General features: G+C 42.3%; 1 protein-coding gene and 2 pseudogenes across 1 annotated transcript in view; 1 reads left to right on the forward strand and 2 right to left on the reverse strand.

Annotated features, from left to right (window-relative positions):
* Positions 1-9,813, forward strand: part of LOC125963845 (UDP-N-acetylglucosamine--peptide N-acetylglucosaminyltransferase 110 kDa subunit-like) — a 200,595-nt pseudogene extending 190,782 nt beyond the window's left edge.
* The window catches only part of LOC125963843 (UDP-N-acetylglucosamine--peptide N-acetylglucosaminyltransferase 110 kDa subunit-like), a 303,144-nt gene that overhangs the window by 34,350 nt on the left and 247,525 nt on the right, over positions 1-21,269 (reverse strand). The window lies entirely within an intron of this gene.
* Positions 20,188-20,293, reverse strand: LOC125964134 (uncharacterized; annotated as a pseudogene).

Raw genomic sequence — 21,269 nt, forward strand, 5'->3', positions numbered from 1 at the left:
TTCTGCCCTAGGTAATCTTCCCTTCTACTGGGCAGCAAGTAAACACAAGCACAGGAGTCAGTGCTCTGGAAGAAGTGAGTTCTGCTGCTACAGATCACAGAATCTCTTTTTTCTTTGATTTAATTTTTATTCTATATTGGAGGATAGTTGATTTACAATATTGTGTTAGTTTCAGGTGTACAGTAAAGTGATTCAGTTATACATATATCCATTCCTTTTCAGATTCTTTCCCTGTACAGTTTGTTACAGGATATGGAGTAGAGGTCCCTGTGCTATGCAGTAGGTCCTTGTTGATGATTTTATATATAGTCGTGTGTATATGTTAATGCCAAACTCCTAATGTATCCCTCCCCGCCATCTTTCCCCTTTGCAGAGCACAGAAACTTGGAAGGGAAAGTTCAGGGTAGGATTCTTGGAGGAAGGGCTGTCCTTTCTAAGGATATGTAGAAGCTCCTGGGGTGGCAGGAGAGAGCAGTGTGTGTTGAAGTTTGAGAAATGTAGGAAAATATGGCAAAACTAATGTACAGGGCTGGAACTCAGGGTTTGGGAAAGAAATGAGAGTTGATACTGAAAACTTAGTGGGGCCCAACAGAAAGGTGCCTTGTTTGTCCTGTCAGAAGTTTGGGTGTTTATCCTGAAGGCTGCGGGAAACACCAAAGAACAGTGAAATGGAATTCTGGTTTAGAGGCTCACTTGGAACTCCATGTGGAAGGCAGTTGATTGGATGCAGGGTGAATTGTAATCTAAGGGTCCCACTTAAGTTATAAAAGGTGGGACCGGGTTTTGCAGATCTGAGAGAGAATGGGTGAGGCCTGGTGACCAGTTAGAAAAGGGAGGGCAGCAAGCGTGGGTGACAGTTCACAGCTGCATCTTTTTGAGAGCTACAGAGCACAGTAGAAAGGGATTGGGGGTGGCGAGAAGATCTTCCTTCATCTTCAGTGCTTTAGAGGGGCCTGGTAGACAGGTCTGGGCCCAAGGTACAGATGTGGGCTTTTGGGAGGACAGGTGTTTGAAGGCATGGTAGAGACTTAGGTTATCCACAAGAATATCCGAAGAATCATAGGTCTGAGAGTTTTTTCAAGTGAGTATATTTGAGGATGTTTATAAGCTGAGAGAAAGTAGCCAACAGAGGAAGGGTGTAAAGATCTAGGAGAGGAAGTGATTGTTCATTTGTTTTTGAAAAGCTGAACACTTGTCGTGTGCCTGGCCCGTTTCTAGGATCTGGGGTTCACACCATCTGTTATCTCTTCTGCAAGGACAGTTCAGTTCATCCCCCGGTGAACAGAAGTCAGATTATTCTTTGCATCCCATTCAGGTGTAAGAACTGTTTTGTACCTCTGAAGGGAAGCAAGCTCTATCCTTTGGTCACCTGCTGATGATAATAGCATTGGCTGAGACCTGACCGTTTACAACGAAGGCACTTCTGTAGGTAATAAGTTCGAGGAGGGCCCGAACTGAGTATATCTGTTTTAGCATTTAGCATGGTTTAGCATCTGAGAGGCCGGTACATTATTGGCATATAGTAGACTTAAAAATGAATATTTGTGGATTGTCTGAATGAGTGGATGTGTGTGATTCACCTCCTATTTGCAGGTCCTATGCCCTGCAATGGATTTTCAGTGTCAGGTTGTGAAAGTATTTATGACGGGGATTGGCATTGTTCCCTATCTAATGGATAAAGATTACACATGAAAGGACTTTACACTGACATTCTAAAAGCCTCATAGGAATTACTTAACAAAAAAATAAAATTGGATTCTGCATAGTTTCTAATTTGTAAGCTGGCCAGAACACTGGTATTTCAGCCAGTCCTCTGGTAGTTCCGATGACGTCCCCATGATCACCCAGGCATAATCAGAATGGCTTTAGGATTTGGGAGCCAAAGTGTTCCTCAGTATTTACGGCTTTGCTAGTGCATTTAAGAAAATGGACTATTGAAAAAATAGCTTCAGACACAATATGGCATTTTATGATTTAGCATGAAATCTGAGAAATATAGAGGTTATCGGAAGCCTGCAATGGTAAAGTTCCCTCTGCTATTGAAGTTATTGTCTTTAAACAAAGATTCTACATCACTAATGCTATATATATATATATATTTTATGATATTCAGGTTAATTTCCAATTCTAAGGATGTAATTGGTTGGTTGGTATGAGAGATGGTGTGGCTTCCAAAGGTGAAAAGTATTATTTTGTTGTAATTTCCAGCTACCTAAGGATGGGAGAGGCCCAGGACACTGCAGTCAGTATATTATGTGGAGCAGGTTATATTGTGGTTTATTTATGAACTTTTACATGTTTATTTTCTTCTTTGCGGTATGCGGGCCTCTCACTGTTGCGGCCTCTCCCGTTGAGGAGCACAGGCTCCGGACGCGCAGGCTCAGCGGCCATGGCTCACGGGCCTAGCCACTCCGCGGCATGTGGGATCTTCCCGGACTGGGGCACGAACCCGTGTCCCCTGCATCGGCAGGCAGACTCTCAACCACTGCGTCACAAGGGAAGCCCACATGTTTATTTTCTATGCAAGTTTGTGTGTTCCTTTTTGAGTTTTGGTAGATAAGTGTTTTGTAACTTTGGAATACTTGGAGTTACATATATATATATATATATATATATATATATATATTTTAATGTAGTAGTTAAAGCCGTGGAGAGTGTACTAGTCTACCTAGGTTCAAATTCTGGCTTTACCCTATGACTTCCCTGTGGCTTCCTCTGCTCACCTATTCAAAAGGAGGATAATAAGACTGCTGTGGTGAGTTACGTACTAAGTGCTATTTAAGCATTTGCTATAATGATTATGTATACTCGAAGGCAAGGAACTTGCCCCTTGATCGTCTCTGTATTCCTAGTGCTTAAGAATTCCTAGTGCTTTCCTAGTGCATTGTCTTAGGATAGAGATAGCTCAGTATAGTTCTCCTCACTATAAAGTACTGTTACGTTGAAAGTCTTTGCTTGTGTACTAATAATCTATGACATATCTGCTGAGGACAAGGAAAGGAATAGTTTTAGAACTGCAATGGATAACAAAAGACTGTATGATGTAATGCCTTTATTATGTAATTATAAAACTAACAAATGATCGTGGTAGAAAATTTGAAAAACTCCTAGACAAAAGAGAGGTCAACAAAATTTGGAGTAACTTTCAGAGTGTAGAGTTGTCCATGAATATTAGTGCTTTCATATTTTCCAGGACTTTAAGTAGACTCTGCTTCTTAAGAGTCTATTCATGATATTTTACTTTAATGATGTTTTCATCATGGGGACACACACACACACAGAAATCTGTTAAAAAAAAAGAAAGACATGTAAATCACTGATGTTTCAGATAGCCACATGAAATAAAGTGAGAAAGGTCAACAAGCTGAAAGAATGTGGAGTAGCATCTCCTTAATTGCTTACATAATTCTGATAATTACCTCTTTGTGGATAAAGTAATTAATGGGGAATCTAATTCAAGAAAAATGTATGAACTTCAAGCCTTCTCAAAGCCAAGTATTTCTTTCCACAAAAGGTTACTTTCCACGGCCATTCTTCCTTACAGGGAAAGAATATTGTATGGCAAAGGATCTTCCTGAAGGAGGGTGCTTCCCACACTGATTGTCATAAATGACTTCGGGATTACTGTTGCTGTATTACCAAAATCTTAAACTAGGATATTTTTGACAAATATGGTCCTTAGTTAATTTTTAGAGCTACAAACTGTCAGATGGCTCTGAAATAACAATTGTCTGGCTATTCTTCAGGGTGATCACAATATGGTAATGACCTTGAGGTATCACTAAAAAGCAGGAAGGTGTGAGTCTTCCGTTGGTGCCAGAGTGAAATGCGAGTTGGAGTTGGAGTTGGAAAAGAGGCCCACAACCAAGTGTTAGAGAAGGAAATGTGAGGTCATTGGTGAAAAACCAGGTTGAAGTTAAGGTGAAGAGGCATGAGGAAATGGGCAACTGTTCCAGTATTACAAAGATCATCAAGAAGCATATCCATGAATGTGGTTTGTATCGCAATCTGCTGAAAAAGAGACAAATATCCTGGCCTGGCCTTCATGGAGATTATATTTTATTGATTCTGATAATAGATTATTGTTGAAAAGGGCCTCCTATAAATTATAACCATGCAAAGGCAGCAAGATAATTTTTTTTTCTTTATGTATGTGTTTCTCATTCCTACTCACTTCTCTCTTAGGGGAAGAGAAAATCACACACACAAAAAATGTCAAGTCTCAGCTATTCCTTTTCAAAATAATTTTTTTCCAAATTCCAGTGGAGGCAATAGGTTAACTGTTAAGATTTGTAAGGCTCAAAAAGCTAGATTTTTACAAAGTGTAGCCAAATTTCATTCCATAAATAATAGCTTTGGAAAGAATATGTGGTGATGCAAAGTTGGAAAAAGCTGGTTTTCCTTCCGTGAATGCCTTCACTGTGTTGGGAGAAGAGGCAGAGAAGAAATCAAAGTAATTAAACATGGGGTGAGTTTTCCTGATAGGGGACTCTAGTGCTTTAAAATAGACTAGATAATCCTAGGGATAATCTGAGGGTAGAACAGACCAGTGCCTCATTTCCAGTCTGTTACCCTCGAAGAAAACAGTGTATTTCCTTTGAGGTCTTGAGAGGTTTTTCTTCTGCTTTGTTTTGGTTTTGGTTCATTTTGTAATCAACCTTATTAAGGTATCATTTACATACAATAAAATGCAGACATTTTTAGTCAACGGTTCAGTGACTTTTAATTAATGTATACATTTGTTTAACTACCACCCCCATAAAGATAGATAACAATTCTAAAACCCTAGAAAGTTTCCTCCTAGGCTTTTGCAAAAGTATCCCCATCTCCCACCCCAAGGCCACCACGGATCTGTTTTTTATCTTTAGAGATGACTTTTGCCCAGTTTAGAATTTCATGTAAGTTGAATAATACAGTGGGTGCCCTTTTGATCTGGCTTCACTTGCTCAGCATATGGTTTTTGAGATTCATTCATGTTGGGATGTTTTAAACCAGGACTTTAGCCTGGGTGGCTGATGTTGTCTGAAGGCACCTATAGGTACATCTGAGTCTCTGGCATTGTCACTGTCTGTTCTTGGCTCCGTATTTTCAACTTTATAAGAAGCACAAGGAAGATCATTGTCAGTATAATGGAGGTGAAGTGGGTTCTGTTATATAATATTCTCAGCAAAAATTGACCTGCTTGGAATCACTGTGTTGATAATCGACAAGGATTCTCTTCCTCCAAAAGCCTTGATACTATAAAACTTCTAAAGGATGCTGTCCTAGGACCCTTCTTTTAGTTTTCATATTTTGGGAAACGTTTCTGGAAAATTCAAATGCTCGCAACCTGAAAGAAGCAATTATTCACCTGAAGGCTAACTCTGCTAAAGTTGAGTTGTCCGACCTTTACATGCTGATAGAAGCCAAATAGCCTTGCAAAACAATGCTCTCTTATTAGATATAAGCATTTAGATTGTTTAAGGTGGACGTGTGTATGCAGTAAAGTGAAAAAACAAAGAATCTTTGAGTTTCCCTTGCTGTTTTTTTTTATTTTTTCATTTAAGTTTCTATAGCGTATGCTAATAGCTCAGGGAAACCTCAGGTTAGTTTTAGATCTACTCTTTACGTAAATGTTGAAGTACTCCATACCCACCTTTTTTCTACCTTCCTTCTTTTCTTCCATCTTTCCTTTCTAACTTCTTATAATCCGTTATACTTAATCCTACATTTGCTGAGGTGGCAATTAGTGTAGGAAAATACTGTGAAATTTTGCTGTTCAGAATGCATGTTGACCAAATTCTATATTGAGAAAAGTTCTGAATTTACCCAGAGTAACCCTTTCTCAGCGTCTTTGAATAAAGGCCATAGAAACTGGGCTATATATAATATCCTGATAGGTATGTAGAACTCATAGCAATTGCCCTCAAAGAGCTTACCTAGCGTCGATGCATATGAATGCATTTAATGATTGCTTTATTGGCAGCAGTACCAACATACGCAGTCTGTTTGGTTTTGTATCATTCTCATTACCTGCTGTTTACCACTGTATACATTGCTAATGGCGTGGTTTCTATGGCTTGTGAATTTCATGGCCAAATAATATGTAATTTATTGCACACTTCAGTGTAGAAGATGGAGACTCCATAACTTTTCGTGTGCTCTTTGCCCCTTTGGAATATATTACACTGAGATCAATCAAAGTAATAAATTTATTTCAAATGTGCGTGATAGCTAAACATCAATTAGGACTGATGGGCAATATTTCTTCTTCCAGCAACATAACAGTTTTTAAAGACTAAGCCATTGAACGTGGAGTCACTGAACATGGGACTCAGTTCACTGGGATCCTTCTTAGAAAAATAAAGGACAACTTGAATTGGATTTGTGTGGCTTATTCAAATAGTAACTAATCAGCTACATCTTGGTGAACTTAATTTGTCACAATCCTTTGGTATTTTATTAACTCTCTTCCCCTTCTTCCCCCGACTCTCACGAGAAAGGATCATGAGTATCTTAAAACATATTGTCATCTTCCATCCCTGTTAATCTAACTACAAAAGCACACTTTCCTTATCCAATGTAACTTACTATCTTTTAGAGTGGCTGGGGTTTTAATTCTCTACAAAATTTAAACCAGCAAAGAGAAACATTTTCAAGGAGCCACCACATTTTAGCGCTTTAGAAAGAAAACTTTAGAATTAAGGGCAACTATATCATTTCATAGCTAAAGCACCTGAGGCCTAAAGTAGGAAGGTAACCATCAAGGTCAGGGAAGGGGTTGAAGATTAGGTTTCAAGCTGAGGAAGAGTCTACAGGGACTCAATCTGAGCAGGTGAAAAACTGAAATGAGACCACGAATGTTCTGGGAAGGCTGGCATCTGGCCTCCAGTGTGGGATTCAGACAGGGAGTGGGCCCGGGGGGAACTGCGCTTCTGCAGTAGGCAGAGAAGTCCACCTCCCCTCCGGGAAGTGCCACTGACATCAGGGAGTTGAGGGGAAAGAGCAATGAATTCCAGTCCACCTGAGAAAGTAGGCCAGTCTGATTAACTCTGAATTTAGGCTTATTTCAGATACTTCTTGAGAAAGAACTTGGACAAGAGCAAGTCCCACGCAGCCTCTTTTAAATCCATGCCCAGTATTTTCTGGTGGAGCTGCTTAAACCCTCCAGGTGACTCCAGTATTTTAATTTCACTCTGTATTTAATTCCGACAGTTCTATGACTGATTATTTAATGGGCAAATAAGTAGGGTCACAAAAGAGTGTGAATGTATTTTACAGGATGAGGATGGGTGGAGTGGAGCAGTCTGGAACGGGACACCAATAAAAAGGGATCTTGGTAAAGAAGAACGTCTATTAGAAATGGAGAGGAATTCGCAAGGAAATTAGTGCCTGACACCACGCCCTTCTCTCTGCATGTTTAGAAGCTAGTTTCTAATTTTATTTTCATAGGAGATGTGCCTGTGATGAATTGTCTTTTACCTCCACACTATTTGTCACATGGACATATTGTGAAGTTTGTGTGAGAGAAAGCAAGTATTAGAATTTGTCTTGCAAGCAGCTATAAGCACTGCCTGGAACAATCTAGGGTAGAAGGAAAAGGAAAGGAAGGTGGAAACAAAGGAGAAAGACAGCTAATGATGCTGGAGTCTGTCGCTGGGATTTATGGTATCTCTTTTTGAAACTAAGTACAGAAAGTCAGAACTTGACTGATTGTTTCTTGATCACGGTTTGTTTTCATTTTTGTTTTTCTCTTGCTCTCTCATCAGTTATTCCAGCCAGTGCCATGTCATTTTCAGTTTCAGTAAGCATGCCTGCCTTGTTTCCGTTTGCATTATTCATGCAAACGTTGATTGAACTGATGACCCCGAGTTATCACGGAAACATTAGATACACCAGTGGATACATTTCTTATTTTTAGAAAAAAATTACCGAGTGAAGATTAAAATAACGCCTCTTAAATTTGTCATTTAAAAAAACTTCTCCTAACATACAATACCTCATTGCCTAACAATGCCAGATAAATGAAGAATTCCTATGTATTCATGAATGCAGGCTAGTCTGTATATTTTTTGGCAGGTATGACCGTTACTGAGGGTAACGGCCTTGTTTGCTGGCCATGTCCTGTCTCCTAGAAAGTTGTACTTTCTGTTGTCTTTCAGCTGGTCTGTTGGATATCAGAGGTGAATTTATAAAACTATACTTCCCTTTACAGTTACTTTGTTTTGTTTTGTTTTGTTTTACTTAAAGTATAGTTGATTGACAATGTTGTGTTTCAGGTGTACAGCCAAGTGATTCAGATATATATATTTCTTTTTCAGATCCATTTCCTTTATAGGTTCTTACAAGGTATTAAATATAGTTGCCTGTGCTATACAGCAGGACCTCGTAGTTTATCTACTTTATACATAGTATACACTTACTTTGTGTGATCCACGCTGGTCAGACCACATAATTATCTTCACTTCTGATATAATTTTTTCAGGTCCAACCTCAAATCTTTGATGAGAATATATTTTAAAATAAGTTTAGCATGTGTGTGCTCTAAATCCAACAGTAGGTATTAGAGAGATGATTTTGCACTAGGTATTCCTCTCTTTTTTGTTCTTGGCCAACCAATTGAAAATCAGTTTTTATTTTCTGGTTGGTTTGCTAGATGTTTATGACTATAATAAAAGTCTTAAATTTTGTCTCATATCTTAAAGCACAATCTGAATTAGCAATGGATATTGTGCTATACATAGGGGCTGTGATATAAATATAGTTTCTAACTTCAAAAACATATAACCTAGAAGGGAACACAGACACATATGCAGCAATTATGGCAACTGCATTTGTTTACTAAGTGAAATAGTACTGAGATGGATAAAGTGCTAGCAAGCCTTGAACAGGCAAATCAGCTTCAAAAATAGATGCGCAGTTCTTTAAAAATATTTTTAACATTTTTCTAGCTACATGTAGAATATAACTTAGCATAAAAACGGTATGGGTTTGAGGATATGGGGAGGGTCAGGGTTAAGCTGTGACAAAGTGAGAGAGTGGCATGGACATATATACACTACCAAACGTAAAATAGCTAGCTAGTGGGAAGCAGCCACTTAGCACAAGGAGATCAGCTCGGTGCTTTGTGACCACCTGGATGGTTGGGATAGGGAGGGTGGGAGGGAGACAAAAGAGGGAGGGGTTATGGGGATGTATGTATATGTATAGCTGATTCACTTTGTTATATAGCAGAAACTAACACACCATTGTAAAGCAATTATACTCCAATAAGGACGTTAAAAATAAATAAATAAGTAAAAGAAGACTGACTCATCCAATTAAAAAAAAAAAGAAATTCTCTCATCCTGGATTCAAGAGAAGGGATGAAGTAAAAGGATGAGGAAGAACAAGAAGAGGAAATGTGAGCGTGGAGAGGGTAGGAGGAAGAGCAGAAGGCAAATAAGTGTATGTGCTTCCCTTGCCATCCCTGACTTTTTTTTTTTTTTTTTTTTTTGCGCTTCAGGAAAACCCAAAAGCCAGAGAAGAGCACGGAGGTGGTCACCACTGCATGTGAACAAAAAGGTGGAGAGAAGAGAATGGTGGTAATCTGCGCAGGCAACTGGAGGATGACCTGAGTGCATCTCGCCAGGGAACGGTCCCCGTTCCATAGAAGCCCTGAATATGCCAGGCTCTTATGTTTAGATGGGGGGCCGAAGGCGTCTGTGGGGTCACCACATACATCACTCCTGGAGGTGTTGTTCACATTGTGTTCTTTGTAAAAAGTGTCCCTGGTGAGGTTCCACATCTCCCTCTGCAGGACCCAGCCTTGCCCTCCCAACATGCCGAGGTCAGCAGACAACATCCTCAGTTAATCACCAGGTGTGGTGAGATATCTGGAGTGGCCCTGGTACCCCCCAGTTCAGGCGTCCTGGGGAAAGGGTGAGGAGGACAGAGGCACCGGGGCTTCTTCTCACGCAAGCAGACAGCTCACCTGGCCCAGCGCTGCTGCATCCCTGTGGGCACGCGGTAGCCCTGGCATCCGGTAGGGGACACTGCAGGTTCCACACCTGGCTGGGATTTGCCCACCCCCTGGGGACCCCGCAGCCTCTGTGGAGCCCCACTGAAGGGCCTGGGTCACCTCATGGCACCATTTCTCAACCTGAGGTTCTATAGATTTTCCATAGATGTGTAAAAATTGAATACAACACACACACAAAATGAAGGCAATTCAAAGCAATGCTAATTTAGGATGAGTTAAAGGGCCAGGATTCCAAATTAATTATGACCTTAAAATTAGATAACAAATACATCTGGTTTTATTACATGCTGAAAAGCAGTGTCTTCTACAAACTTTTCATGTTGGGATACAGCAAAGCTATGGAATTTATGATTCTATGACCACAGCATCAGGATATTTTTAAATTAAAAAGCACAGGCAAGTTTGGCTGGGGTGTTAAAGAAAGAAAAATGATTATTAGGGGAAAAGGGAACATTGCGGTTCTCTGCCCACTTCCACTGTGCTGGTCTCATGATGGGCCGTGTTGCGTGTGGGCTGGAGGGACAGGGTCACTACTCCCACCTGTGTCATCAGACCTCCCACTCCTCACAGCGCCCAGGTGGGAGGGACCCACACTTTTCACCCTGGAGCCCCAGAGCCTCCCCTTTCCTCTGCATCACTTTCACTGTTCAGGGGACCAGTCACTTGAACGCCGCCCGGCCAAATGCCCAGGTTAAATCGCCCCTGTAGGACAGGTCTCTCTGCTACCAGAACACACTTGGCAAAGAGCAGCAAACAGGCCCCAGTGCCCTGGGGATGTGAGCCCTGGGGATGTCAGGGCCCAAAGTCACTTGCAGGGTCTGAGTAGCCCCCTGGGTCCCACACACCGACCCCAGGAAGCCCACCTCCCCACTGACTCCAGTCCCTGCCTTTGTGTGGCGGGTTCTGGTCTGACACCTCTGACGACTGTGACCTGGAGGCCTCAGCCTGAGACTCAGAGGGGATGGAGCTTGTGCAGCGTCTGGCAGCTTAAATGAGACACGAGGCCAAGGAAGGAGGGCCGCCTCTCTGCTCCCCCTGTGCTCCTGAGTCAGCTAGTGAGTGCCGGTTACTTCCTGTCGGAGCTGTACAGATTTAGCATAAATTTTAGATATAGGTCTTACTTTTAACAGTGAAAGGCTGTTACATCAAGCAAAATTGATCTCTTTTTTTTTTAAACATTTCTATGTAAGATAACACACAAGTATAGAAAAGCACCCTCCGCAAAGGGAGGGCTCAGTGAATTACAATGGGTGCTCCACTCTGGGGAGCAGTAGTTTTTCCCTCTGTAAAAGCCCAGATGCTTCTGAGAAGCTCCTCTCAGCTTCCTTACTGTGGCCTGACCTCCACAGCGGAAATCCCAAAGGGACTGGATTCTCCCAGCCCTCCAGCACCCTCCACTACTTTCTGATTGTGCTGCCACACTCATTTTTAGTTATTTGTGTGTAAATCACTGCACTTGGAATATACATGGAGTAACTGATTTCATTCTTATAACCGAATAAGTTAGCACTTATTCTTCTCCCCTTCTACAGGGGGCAGCCAGGGTGCTGGGGACGTCCTGTATATTGAACTGGGTGTTGGTAACAGATGTGTTTATATTTACAAGCAACCATAAAGCTCTACGCTTAAGATCTGTGCCCTGTACAATACACCAAGGAAACTTCAATTAGAAAGAGATGCCAAAAAAATTCCCCCACAAAACAAACTTCAGGGCCCGGTGGCTTCCTCTGATTTCTACCAAACATTTAAGACAGAAACGATGCCCGTCTCCTACACACTCTTCCAGAGAACAGATACAGAGGGAACACACCCACACTGCTTTCATCGGACCAGGAGAATACTGATGTCATACCAGCAGCAGATATTACAGGACAGGAGAAATTACAGGCTAAACACTTCTGAATGTCGATGTCAAAATCCAAAAGCAAATATTAGCAGTCTAAATCTAGAGGTTTTCAGAAAGGAAGGAAACTGGGATTTCGTGGCGGTATTTCCAGTGGTTGATGTGAACAGGATCACTGGGTGTTTGGGCGCTGCCTGGGAACGTGGAGAGAAGGGACAATGCCATCGGGTTAGTGGAATGAACATTTGGTGACAGAGATTAGGAGGGCCTGGGTCATCCTCAGAGACAGTCCTGGGATGGGGTCTCTAGGCTGTGGCTATGGAGGGGTCCCTCTAGAAGGGCATGGGCCTCTCTCCTGTGCCACTGCAGGGTCTAGGGATGGATGAGGAGTTTGTAGGGGCTGGTTTTTGATGAGGAAGGATGAGCAGGGAAGGTGCGCCCTCAGAGCCAGTGCAGCCACGGCCCCTCCCCAGCCAGGCCGTAGCCCAGGCTACTGAGACAGTTGCTCACATCAATAGTCAGGCGACAGTGGGGCACGCCAGCTTCACCCACTAAACCACCAAGCACAGCCCAGCAGGCCACTGTCCTCATTAATCAGCACTACCTGTGCATCCAGGGCTGGTTGTTGAAGACCAAGCTAATTTGTTAGAGACGTGCCATGTGGGCAACTGGCTTGGAGAGACCAGGGCTCTGAGCCACGTGGAGACAAGCCGACCACTGGTCAGACCACCAGGAGGCTCACCCAGTGTGTGAAGACGCTGAGGGAGGAGGGACGTAGATGGGACCCCCTGATCCTTCAAGGGACCTTCTTTCAGGGATATTTAAGAGCTGTGGGGTCAGGGATCAACATGTAAGGGAGGCAGCGGGTCAGGCATGGGCCCTCCTGTTGGCTCAGACCCCTCCTGTCCTTGGAGCAACCATGGGGCAGGCAGGAGGATTGGGGAGATGGAGGGAGGGGAGCCCTGGGCTCAGGGGTCTAGAGCACCATCTAGAGGATTCAGGGGTTCAGGGATTTCTGTCCCAGGGAACCAACTACATTCCTGTCCCACATCCATCTGTCATCAGCTTTGCGACTCCGGGAAAGTCACTTAAAATCTCAACATTTTCGTGCCATGTACCATAAAATATGGTTCACAGCACCTGCCATGAGTTCCCCACGGGGCTGATGTGGGGATCACAGGAGATGATGACAGATATTCTTCACAAGCTCTAAAGCATCACACCCATAACCTTCCCCACTCCCCTGCCCTGTGGCATCCAGGTCCCCTCTCTGGAGGCAGCACTACCACATTTCTTGCTTATTCTTCCAGACATTTAATATTTGCACACTTAGGTAGCACTTATGAAGTAACCATCATTTTTCATCAGGGTCTACCTGATTTGCTGTATTAAGCTTCATCATGTAATACTAATAATTGGGCCCTATTAACATTTCCGTTATCACAGAACAAGGAACTGAGGACAGAGGGTCTGCATAACTTTCCCAGGTTCATGTGGCTTCTGGTATGATTTGAATCCAGACCATCAGGCACCAGCCCTCACTCTGTCGGTCACTGTGCTGTGCTCCCTTTCTGTATTATCTCACTAAATAAAGTCATGTCTCCGTGCAGTCAGCCTGCTGGCTATTTTAAGTGCACACCACATTGCAACACCCTCTTCTCAGCCCAGCTTCGATTCACTTGACTCCCCTAGACTCCCCTAGGAGGCTGGTGAACAAAGAGAACAGACGTGTGACCTGGGAATGAATTGACACCTCTGCATGGTCTTCTCCCAGCAACATATCAATAGTTCTCTCAGTTTTTGTTGTGTTTTCCAGGATCATGACTCGGGTACCAAGAAGAAAAGGAAGATTATAAAGGAGTCAAACACAGGATGCACAAGAATATCATCTGCGATCAAGATAATCTGCTGGCCATCCGCAGCGGTGGTTCAGGCACATCAGAATCAGCATCTGGCCAAACAACAGGGTAGGGACACAAATAGCACCCCCACTAACCACTCCATTGAAGGTACTGTGGAAATAATACCAGCAAGTAGATTCAGGAGCAATGGCTGTAGTTTGTACAGCAGAGCCTGGATCTGGCTGAGGGAGGATTGGGCAGGGAAGGTGCCCACTCAGAGCCCGTGCAGCCACTGCCTGCTCTTAGCCAGGCCTTAGTCCAAGCTGCTCAGATGATTGGTCAGTTTCTAGTCAGTGAGACCCTGGGGGCCTGTAAACCTCATCTGTTAAGCCACCAAAACACCAGCCCAGTAGACCCTGTTCCCAGCTAATGAATATTAACTGCTCATCATCCAGGTTTGATCAGTTGAAGATGATGCTAATTCTCTGTGCAACTGTCATGTGGGCAGTTGGTTTGGAATGTCCTGGGTTTTGAGTCAGTTAGGGAGTCAAGTAGACTACTGGTCATTCAGGGTGGTCACCTGACCACCAGGAAGTCTCACTGCAAATCAGCTGCTAGAATCAAGTGCTGAGGGGAAAGGGAGGGAAGATGCACACACATTTGGATACCCCGGTCCATCAGGGGGTCTGCATTTGGGGGAAAGACATTGTATTTGGGGTCAGGGATTGAAACGTAGAGCCAGGAGGTGGGTCCAGATTTGAGCCATTCTCTTGGGCCAGGCACCTCCTCCGAGTACCAGCTGTCTCCCTGCAGCATCCTTGGGGCAGGAGGATGTGGGAAAGGAGTGAGGAGAGCTCTTGGTTTGTGTATCCAGGGCATGATCTCATGTCCATGTGTTCAGGAATCTCTCTCCCTCCCCTGCCTCAGACCCATCACTCATCAGTGTTGTGACTCTGGGCAAGTTACTCAATCTGTCTAAATTTCAGTGCCCTGAACCATAAAATATGGGTCACAGCCCCTACTCTGCCCACCCCACAGTGCATCACAAGAAATAATATTCTTTCCATGAGCTCTAAAACTTCTTACTCATGTCATCAATGTGAAAAAGTAGGCTCTATCCTCCTGTTTGTAGCCTCCTAGGTGCCCTTTCTGGAGACTACCTACTTATTCTTCCAGGCATTTAATACTTGAACATTTATGTAGGTAGCACTTATGAAGTACCCATCATTTTTCTTCAGGCTTTGTATTTACTAATTTTTAGCCTCAGAACATAATACGAATAAGCAGGTCCTACTAATATTTCCATATCCCTGGCCAGGGAACTGAGAAACAGAAGGGCTAAGTAACTAACCTTCCCAGGTACACGCGATGTTCAATTAGGATTTGATTTCAGGCCATCAGGCACCAGCACCCATACTCTCCCTCTTTGTGTTGTGCTGACTTTGTACTTGTCTCATGTAAATAAAGTTATTTTCCCCATGTGATCATCCTGTTGGGTATTTTAAGTGCACGCTAAAATGCAAGGTCCATCTTCATAAGCCCTACTTTGATTCAGGGGACTCCCCGGGCAGCTAGTAATAAGGAGCTCTGAAGTTTGACCTGTGAATAAGTTAAGACTTTTGCCAGGAAGATGTCAACACCTCTCACTATTGTGAATGTATTTCCTAGGAACTTGTTTCAGGAATATGAAGAGAAAAAGACAAGGATTCAAACCAAGGATACATATGGGGATTGATCCTCCGTGAAGAAAATATACTGGCTGGCCCTCACCGTCATTCAACAGCTCAAAATGAACATCTAGTCCCAAAGGGTTGAGCCTCAACTATCATCCCATACAAGCCACTCCATTGAAGTCACTGTGGGAATTCCATAATGAAACTGATCAAGAGTAATGACTATAAAAATGTTGTCATATTATCTTTTGATTGAGATATAATTCATATTCCATCAATTCATATATATATATATATATATATATATATATATATATATATATATATATTTTTTTTGGCGGTATGCGGGCCTTTCACTGCTGTGGCCTCTCCCGTTGCGGAGCACAGGCTCCGGACGCGCAGGCTCAGTGGCCATGGCCCACGGGCCCAGCCGCTTACGCGACATGTGGGATCTTCCTGGACCGGGGCACGAACCCGCGTCCCCTGCACCGGCAGGCGGACTCTCAACCACTGCGCCACCAGGGAAGCCCCACATTTTTTTTTAACTGTGTGATTCGGCTGCTTTTAGTGTACTCAGGTTTTGCAATGAACATCTCTAATTCCAGTACATTTTCATCATCCCCAAGAGAAACCTCATACCTAGTATCAGTCATTCTCATTCTGTCCTCCCCTTTCACCCCAGCTCTGGGTCTTTCTGTCTCTATTGATTTTCCTATGCTGGACATTTCATATGAATAGAACCACACAATGTGCGTAAGTAAAATGTATTCAAGGTGCATCCAGGTTGTAGCATGTATCTGTCCTTCACCCTTTTAATAGCTGAATAATATTCATTGTATGGATATAACACATTTAATTTTTCCATTCCTCAGTTGGCGAATAGTTGGGTTGTTTCCACTTTTTGGCTATTATGAATAATGATATGACAGTATAACACTCATGTACAAGTTTTCGTGTGAACATATGTTTTTTATTTCTCCTGGACATATACCTGGGAGTGGAGTTCCTGGGCCATACTGTATCTCTGTGTTGAACTTTTTGAGGAACGGCCAAACTATTTTCTTTTTCATATTTGCACCAGCGATGCTTGAAAGTGCCAATTTCCCCACATCATTGCCAACCCTTGTTTTTAAAAAAATTATATGGCACAATACTGGGTATGAAGTGGTATCTCACTGTGGTTTCAGTTTGCATAATTTTGACTAATAATTTTGGACATGTTTTCATGTGCTTATTGGCAATTTGTGTCTCTTCCTTGGAGCAGTATCTATGCAGATTCTTCTTCTCATTTTTAAAATTTGGTTATTTGACATTTTATTGTTGAGTTGCCAGTGTTCTTTACATATTCTGAATACTAGGCTTTATCAGATATATGACTTGCAAACATTTTCCTTCATTCTGAAGGTTGTATTATGTCTTTCTTGATGGTGTTCTTTGAAACACAAAGGATTTTAATTTTGATAAAGTCCAATTTCTTTTTCCTTTTGTTGCCTGTGCTTTTGCTATCATATTTAAGGGTTCATTGCCAAATCCAAGACTATGAAGATTTATCTCTTTTTTTCTTCAAAACTTTGTATAGTTTAGCTCTTTTTTTTTTTTTTAAACATCTTTATTGGAGCATAATTGCTTTACAATGGTATGTTAGTTTCAGCTTCACAACAAAATGAATCAGTTATATATATACATATGTTCCCATATCTCTTCCTGCTTGCGTCACCCTCCCTCCCACCCTCCCTATCCCACCCCTCCAGGCGGTCACAAAGCACCGAGCTGATCTCCCTGTGCTACGCGGCTGCTTCCCACTAGCTATCTACCTTACGTTTGGTAGTGTATACATGTCCATGCCTCTTTATTGCTTTGTCACCGTTTACCCTTCCCCCTCCCCATAGCCTCAAGTCCATTCTCTAGTAAGTCTGTGTCTTTATTCCTGTTTCACCCCTAGGTTTTTCATGACATTTTTTTTTTTTAAATTCCATATATATGTGTTAGCATACGGTATTTGTCTCTCTCTTTCTGACTTACTTCACTCTGTATGACAGACTCTAGGTCTATCCACCTCATTACAAATAGCTCAATTTCGTCTCTTTTTATGGCTGAGTAATATTCCATTGTATATATGTGCCACATCTTCTTTATCCATTCATCCGATGATGGACACTTAGGTTGTTTCCATCTCTGGGCTATTGTAAATAGAGCTGCAATGAACATTTTGGTACATGACTCTTTTTGAATTATGGTTTTCTCAGGGTATATGCCCAGTAGTGGGATTGCTGGGTCATATGGTAGTTCTATTTGTAGCTTTTTAAGGAACCTCCATACTGTTCTCCACAGTGGCTGTATCAATTTACATTCCCACCAACAGTGTAAGAGGGTTCCCTTTTCTCCACACCCTCTCCAGCATTTATTGTTTCTAGATTTTTTGATGATGGCCATTCTGACTGGTGTGAGATGATATCTCATTGTAGTTTTGATTTGCATTTCTCTAATGATTAATTAACTTTCCTCAACATAATAAAGGCCATATATGACAAACCCACAGCCAACATCGTCCTCAATGGTGAAAAACTGAAAGCATTTCCACTAAGATCAGGAACAAGACAAGGTTGCCCACTCTCACCACTCTTATTCAACATAGTTTTGGAAGTTTTAGCCACAGCAATCAGAGAAGAAAAGGAAATAAAAGGAATCCAAATCGGAAAAGAAGAAGTAAAGCTGTCACTGTTTGCAGATGACATGATACTATACATACAGAATCCTAAAGATGCTACCAGAAAACTACTAGAGCTAATCAATGAATTTGGTAAAGTAGCAGGATACAAAATTAATGCACAGAAATCTCTGGCATTCCTATACACTAAGGATGAAAAATCTGAAAGTGAAATCAAGAAAACACTCCCATTTACCATTGCAACAAAAAGAATAAAATACCTAGGAATAAACCTACCTAAGGAGACAAAAGACCTGTATGCAGAAAATTATAAGACACTGATGAAAGAAATTAAAAATGATACAAATAGATGGAGAGATATACCATGTTCTTGGATTGGAAGAATCAACATTGTGAAAATGACAATACTACCCACGGCAATCTACAGATTCAATGCAATACCTATCCAACTACCAACAGCATTTTTCACAGAATTAGAACAAAAAATTTCACAATTTGTATGGAAACACAAAAGACCCCGAATAGCCAAAGCAATCTTGAGAACGAAAAATGGAGCTGGAGGAATCAGGCTTCCTGACTTCAGACTATACTACAAAGCTACAGTAATCAAGACAGTATGGTACTGGCACAAAAACAGAAATATAGATCAATGGAACAGGATAGAAAGCCCAGAGATAAACCCACGCACATATGGTCACCTTATCTTTGACAAAGGAGGCAGAAATGTACAGTGGAGAAAGGACAGCCTATTCAATAAGTGGTGCTGGGAAAACTGGACAGCTACATGTAAAAGTATGAGATTAGATCACTCCCTAACACCATACACAAAAATAAGCTCAAAATGGATTAAAGACCTAAATGTAAGGCCAGAAACTATCAAACTCTTAGAGGAAAACATAGTTTAGCTCTTATATGTAACTCTTTGATCCATTTTAAATTCAAAGTCTATTTTGTCTGATATTGGTATAGACACTCCTGCTCTCTTTTGGTTACTATTTGAGTTTTCTCACTGAGGTTGGAATTCCTTTTCCTATCCTTTAACTTTCAACCTGCTTGAGTCTTTTGATCTCAAGTAAGTCTCTTGTAGACAGCATATAGTTGGGTCATATGTTTTTACCTATTCCGCCAATCTCTGTATTTTGATTGGAGAGTTTAATGCATTTACATTTAAAGTAATTGCTGACAAAAAAAGACTTATTTCTGCTATTGTGCTGTTTCTTTTCCATCTGCCCAAAGCTTTTTTGCCCCTATCTTTCGTTGTGTGTGTTTAGCTGATTTCTTACAATAAAATATTTAAATTACTTTCTCACTTCCTTTTGGGACTATTCTATAGCTATTTTCTTTGTGTTTACCATGGGGATTACCTTTAACATCCTAAAATTAAAACACTCTAATTTGAACTTATACCAGGTTAAACTCAACAACATCCAAGTTCTTGAAGCTAAAAGAGCATCCTACTATCTCAATGCAAAAGACCTTCTCCAAGACACACTGCAGTTTCTGCCTGGCTGGGACATTGCCCCAGAGTGGGGTTAAGTTTAAGGAGTCGAAGGAGGCATACATTTCCATCCTCTGGATCACTGCTCACCAAAAAATACATAATGCCAGGCACATATGTAATTTTGAATTTTCTACTGAACACACCAGGAAAATGAAAATGGTGAAGTCAATGTAAATAATAGATTTTTAATTCAGTATCTGCAAAGTGTTAGAATGTTTACATGTGGCACGAGAAATGTGGTCATATTACGAGGGCTTGAGAGCCGCATGGGGCAAGATAGAGGACAAACAGCATGCACTTGAAACTCTAAGAAGTGAACGCTAACAGGCAGATGGGGCCTGGAAGTCCAAAGTTGAATAACAGCCCATAACAGGGTGATTATGGTGGGTTTTTTTTCCTGCCTCTGTCTCCCAGCTTAGGCAAGGCACGCAAAGTCCAGCAACAGCTGAAAGTTAAAACCATGGGATCAACCTTTTATTTCTAGCCAGACAAGTGAGAAAGTGGGGGGCTTGGATGTTGAGGAGTGAGGGGGTCATCCCCATTGGTCTTTTTCTCCCCAGTTACCACATCTCCCCTGCAACCTCAGTGATGGCAGAGGCCTTCACTGAGAAATGGCCTGTGTCTCTGGACAAAGGAACAGGTTAAGAGGCTCCTATTGTCTGAAGAGTGTGGGGGCATGCCCGTTATTTTCCTTTCTTTTCTCTTGCTATTTAAATTGACAAGAACAGATACTACACTTGATCTTAGCCAAAAGGCTGAGATGAAATAGACAAAATAAACTTTAAGCTAAAATTACTGTCAAGTATAAATTTTACTAATATAGTAATTCCAAAGGACCAAAGAGCAGGGCAGTGGCTTTATTGAGAACCCAGGATTTCCGAGTGTCCACCATGCTCAGTCACTTTTAAATCATCAGCACAGCCCTATAATTCAGAGATTTAGGTGAAGTGACTTGCCCAGGGCCACACAGCTAAGTGAGAGTCTTCTGGGACCAACAGTAACTTTTGCAAAGGCGTCTCTTGCTATACTTAATCACTGCCACCATCTGACACTCACATTCTTTCTTTTTATACTATTCTGTTTCCTTGGGTCAAAGAATCCGACCCCTGAATTAAGGTTAAATAGGAATTAGTGGCAGATCAAAAGCCAAAATCGCTTCAAGATATTCTTTTAATTCCCCCAAGTAATGCCTTTAGTCACAAAAATATAGAACAATAAAGAAAATTACAAGTGACCTTAGTGTTCACAGGCAAGCACTAATACATTTTAATGTACCATGATCATATTAAAACAGAAATAACTATGAAACATTTTCTGCGGAGAAGCAGCCCCTGCGGCAGGCAGCAGAAAGGGACAGGAAGGCTGCATGGTGCCCAGGCCCCCAATGGCCTAGGTCTCACCCTGCAGCTCACTGCTGATGCGCCAGAACACTGCTTCCTTCTCGGAGTCTAGGTCTTCAGCGGCGACAGGGAAACCCAGCTCAGGGCCTGGGGGCAGCCTCAGAGGCTCCCCTTGCCGGTGCGGCAGCAGAGGAATCCTGCGTTTTCGGGGCCTGGGACTGTCAGGTGTGCGGGAGCCGTTCCTCCAGGGCCCTTTCTGCCCTCTTGTTGCCTCTGCATCTTTGTCAGGCTGGCTTTTCCTCTGGGAAACCACTGGAGCTGCAGAGGGCGACGGAGGGCCCTCCTTGCTCCCTGTCTTTGCAGACTTCTGGGGCAGCCCTTGCGGTATGGCGGGACACCCTCC

Source organism: Orcinus orca, chromosome 3 (assembly GCF_937001465.1).
Source record: "Orcinus orca chromosome 3, mOrcOrc1.1, whole genome shotgun sequence".
In the NCBI taxonomy this organism is placed as follows: Eukaryota; Metazoa; Chordata; class Mammalia; order Artiodactyla; family Delphinidae; genus Orcinus; species Orcinus orca.